The 5,153-nt window shown below is 35.1% G+C and overlaps 1 long non-coding RNA gene across 1 annotated transcript; it reads right to left on the bottom strand.

The window, feature by feature from the left end:
• Positions 1-1,889: 1,889 nt before the first annotated feature.
• LOC125593397 lies at positions 1,890-3,147 on the bottom strand. Its single transcript, XR_007329310.1, has 2 exons — positions 2,856-3,147; positions 1,890-2,782 (listed from the first exon to the last, which is right to left on the bottom strand). It is a non-coding gene; the product is annotated as an uncharacterized LOC125593397 (long non-coding RNA).
• Positions 3,148-5,153: the final 2,006 nt, after the last annotated feature.

The raw sequence follows: 5,153 nt of genomic DNA, 5'->3' as shown, positions 1-5,153 counted from the left end.
AGAGATTTTTAGTGTATATTAATTTATAGAGTATTAATTTAAAAAGGTTATACTGTATTAGTTAATCAATATTAACTTTGTGCAATTATAAAAAACAAAAATGTAAAATAACAGAATTTTTCATATGGTTAATAGTTTGGTTTAATCTGTTTTACTAAAACTTTCTTTTGTCTTAGTTCCAATTGGTGAAAAATTACATACTCAAACACATAATTCAAAGGCATAGTTTATGTGAACAAAATAATTAAAAAGTATTACATTTATTGTCACTTAATGTTTCACTTCATATAACTATTTTACTAAATAAAAAATTCTTTCTACTTTTCTTATTTTTGTCAAATATATAGAAAGAATTTTCTTTTTAATTTATTTGTAGAATCAGTTAAGTATAGACGTTCGGATACTCATTGAAGTACAAGTTGTTTCTTTCGGGTTTAATTTTTTTGGATTTTGAAATTAGGCGCCACTTGGATATTATAAATTTATTTATGAGATTTGAGTTGGGTCATCCCGGGTCTGAATGATTTTGATTTTGATGTGTAGAAACATAAAAATATCTAAATAACAAATGTATCTTAAAGGGGTTCGTATATTTGTACCAAAAATAATTTTATTACCCGATTCAGTCCAAATCTTTTGAATACAATTAGTTATACGATGACGCATCTTAAATATATAACACTAATTATAAAATAACGAATAAAAATTTATAAAACCGTAAAAATTAACACCCGAACGTGCATGCGGGTCAATCTCTAGTAAGTGATTAAAGCTATGCAAATACACAGATAACAAACATAGAGAAATTTTAGTTGAGGGAAAGAAGACCGAGGGAGTATGCTCCCTCCTCCGTTAACACCGCAGCCACAAGATCCAGATTCCGGCGACTTTTCATGACGGAGGTGTCGAGGCCTGCTAGATCCACTGCCAGTCACCATCAACGGAGCCGCCCACAAAGCATCCCGCGGCCACAAACGGCGCCTTCAGATGAAGAAAAATTCTGAAACCCTAACCGCCGCTTTCTGCAACCGTTTCACCGCCTCACAGGTCTGAAGAGTCACATGCTCTTCCATTCTCGTCAGCGAGGAAAGAAAGAAAAGCGAACCGCTGAGATTTAAGACAAAGGGGAGCTGCCATCCTAGTTGTGAGATCCACCGGCACCGCAGAACAAACCCTTACCTCTGAGCTTTACCCCAGTCCCGATGACTGGCATGCGGTTCCGGTTGGGTCACAGTCGTTCTCAAACAGTTTACGCCAACCTTTCACCGTCGAGTCACCAGAGCGGCAAAGTTCTTAGGAGCTGCCGCTACAGAGAACCCACAAGAGAGGAACACCTCCTAGTAGACCGGATCCTGTTGGATCCGTTTAATCGAGCAGATTCCGGTGAAGAGAGGTCACATCGAGCACCGATGGAGATGCCGGAGAATCGTGTGAACCTCAACCCTCTTGAAACGCGATTTGAGATTAGAAAGAAAACAAAATAGGCGCGTGAGATTCAACTGCCACTCAAAAGCTGCAATACTATAAGAGTCTTTACGTTACTAGTAATTAACAAGATTAGTGCGAATAGTGAATGTTGTTTAGCTTGGTGGTAGAGCGCGTGACTTTAAATCTAGTGGTCGTTGATTCGATCGACATAGACAGCAATTTAATTTTACAAAACTATTTTTTATCAGAACGAATCTGTTTTGGTAAAATGGGTTGCGCTGTAATTTTCGCCAAAAAGATTACTCCAAACTCCAAAGAGAACTAGACTAATAATATTCATTTATGCAGTCGCCTTTATTGATAACGATCATTAAAAGCATATGTACTGCTTTTTCAATTACTTGATGAGTTCTATTACAACGGTTACATTACCGATAAGAAAAGAAAATTTTGAGCCAAAATATAAAAGGTAAACTTTTATTGACTGATTTTTTTTTTTTTACAACGAACGGTCATTCTATTACTCGAAATTAATGTCAGTGATAAATTAATGTTTTATTAACATAAAATGTCCACCATAGTATTTATTGTTTCATGACGTTCACCCACGCCCACATTCAGAACAACGGGGTTATTCTATTATTCTCTCATAATACAAAATTTACTTTCGTGCATATTTTATTTTAAAGTAAAAATATATTATCAAATAAATAAAGAAACACATTACTTTATCTATAAAATAAAATTATTTTTATTCTATTATAAAATGGCGAATGAAGCAAATTATATTATTTTATACTTAAATTTATTTGTTTGAATACTTAAAATTATTTCATAGAAAAATATTTTTCAAAAGTTTTTATATTTTCTAATAAGGAAAAATGAAAACAAGAAATAAAAGAAAATAACTAAAGAAAAGAAAAAATTACAAAACTCACAATTTGTCTATCTAAATAGGAATGACCTAAAATCTAAACCAAAATTTAAGGTCAACATAGATAACCGGAGCCGATCAATCCACTGAAATACACCACCAAAGGAAGCCGTTACGTCAGCTAAAGTCGCTGCCATCCAAATCTCTCAAAGGCCAAGCGGAAACAGTGAAATTATTTTAATTAGAAAGCTGAAACCATAAAAGATAAAGTGGGGCAATGAATCACCACCATAAAACACGGTGTAAAAGCGAAACAAATCATAAAACATGAAAAGAAAGAGAAAGAGTAGGGCAAGAAATAAGAGAATAGATCGAAGAGGCTTCACCGATACGAACCAGAGAGAGAATCCGATTAGAAACATCCCTGACACCTACGTCGCATCTATTCACCGAGAAAACTCATACCACCACATTTCTCAACTGAAATAGTTCAAACCGCCGTGAATTTTCAGATAAAACAAAGAATAATGCAAGGGAAAACACATCATTGGACCTGCCCTACAAATTTGGGTCGTGAAGTCTGAGACCACTACGCCGTACAAACACCAACACCACAGATCGAGAACTCCTAGGTCAAAGAAAACTTAAAAGACCACTTTATAAAGCTCAAGAGTGATAAGAGAAAAAAAATCATCAAAATTTCCGACGGCAAAACCATTATCGGAGAGGTAAAACTGGAAATGGAAACTTTGTCTACACGCGATAACAAAAATTAAAAGTGAAAAAGAAAGAATATTTTATATCTGTTATGAAAGCAGCCACGACCCTTTCAAAATTTAAAAAGATATAGGGTCCGCTGCACTATTCGTGAAACCAATTTTTAACTTCTATATTCGATCGTTTATAACTCACATCGTGCACCTCTCTTCTCCCTCTATAATAAACACTCTCTATCTATATCAGTGTTATTTCTTTCTATGGGTATAATATTTCGACCTTATTTAAATTCCTGCGATACAATAAAATTTCAGTTCTTTTTATAACACGTTATTAGCACGATTGTTCTCTAATTTGGTAAAATTTATTTGTATCATTTATACCCTGCTATAATGGTCGGTATACCGCCTCTACTATTATTTATATCATGCTATAATGGCTGGAATACCGCCTATATTATTTATTAGTAATTTAATTTATTGGTCGGCCGAGCCACCTTATATTCTGTTTATTATTTATTGGTCGGCCTAGCCGCCTTATATTCTGTTTATTATTTATTGGTCGGCCGAGCCGCCTTATATTCTGTTTATTATTTATTGGTCGGCCGAGCCGCCTTATATTCTATTTATTATTAATTGGTCGGCCGAGCCGCCGTATAATTTATTTATTACTCTGCATTGACCGGCTGAGCCGTCGCATGATTTGTTGTCATAACATAAATATTTCATTGCCATAATTTTTATTTTTATGAAATTTTATAGATTTGATTGACCGTTTAATACGATATTTTCAGACTGATTTTTGGTGCACTCGATTTAACCCCAACGGTCACAAAGAAAAAATTTCAAAAATTTTCCCTTTCTCCAACGGTCATGAACAGTGATTTTTATCTATAAATACAACTCATTTTCACTCCATTTTCTCATCCAAAACATTTCATCTTCTCTCAAATATCTTCAAATCGCTCTCCTCCGATTTTTTATTTCAAGAAAGATGATCCGCACATTTTTGTTTTTATGTGCCATTTTTATTTGTGTTTCTATTTATGGTTTATTTGTTGGAGAATTTACTCCGGGAGAATTTAAGATGAATATCGGTTTACTTTTCTTTACATCGCTTCTCCTTGTAATTGCTTGCATGATTAATATAAACGGTTCATTTTAATATTAATAATATTCAAATAATTTTTATTTATGTGCTTTAGAAATACAAATGGCAAAAATCGAGAAACTTCAGTTTCCGGCATTGGAAGTAACTGGGACAAACTACACGGCATGAGTTACAAACATGAAGCTTCATCTAGATTCCGAGAAAATACTCGAAACAATAAAAGAAGGTAATATATCAACCTCTCATGAAAAGGCTAAAGCCGTGATATTTCTGAGAAGACATCTAGATGAAAATCTTACGCATGATTATGCGAGAACCAAAGATCCCTTAGATCTTTGGAAAGCTCTGAAGGAGAGGTTTGATAACCAAAAGAAAATTACTCTCCCCCATGCACTCGATGAGTGGAAAAATCTACGATTTCAAGATTTTGAAAAAGTGGAAACGTACAATTCCGCTATATTGAGAATAGCGGCGCAATTAGATTATTGCGGTAAGCCTGTTTCGGAAGCAGAAATGCTCGAGAAAACTTACCAAACGTTCCAAAAAAATCATTATGTTCTACAAGAACAATATATAAATTGTGGGTATACGAGGTTCTCTGAACTCGCTGTGGCGCTTATAATAGCGGAGAGAAATAATGAACTCCTCATTAAAAACCACAATGCCCGACCCACGGGAACCAAAGCATTTCCTGAGGTAAATGCAACGGATATAAAAAATCCGGAAAAAGGAAATTATTCCTATCGTGGGCGTGGTCGTGGCCGTGGTCACAATCGTGGTTTTGGTCGTGGTCATCGATTTAACTGCAACCATGAAAGGAGTAACAACCCAAGAGAAAGGGGATCCAACACATGGAATCGATCTGATCGGGTAAAAGGGAAAGAAACCCAAGAAAACCCTACTCATAAAAATGAGAACGTCTGTTACAGATGTGGATCGAAGGGACACTGGTCTCAAGTGTGTCGAACTCCTCGGCATCTATGCCAATTGTACCAAGAATCTATTAAAGGCAAGGCAAAGGAAG

The sequence above is a fragment of the Brassica napus genome, chromosome C9 (genome assembly GCF_020379485.1).
Source record: "Brassica napus cultivar Da-Ae chromosome C9, Da-Ae, whole genome shotgun sequence".
NCBI lineage: Eukaryota > Viridiplantae > Streptophyta > Magnoliopsida > Brassicales > Brassicaceae > Brassica > Brassica napus.
Note: the sequence above shows the minus strand (reverse complement) of the source record. Positions and strands in the feature narration are given on the sequence as shown.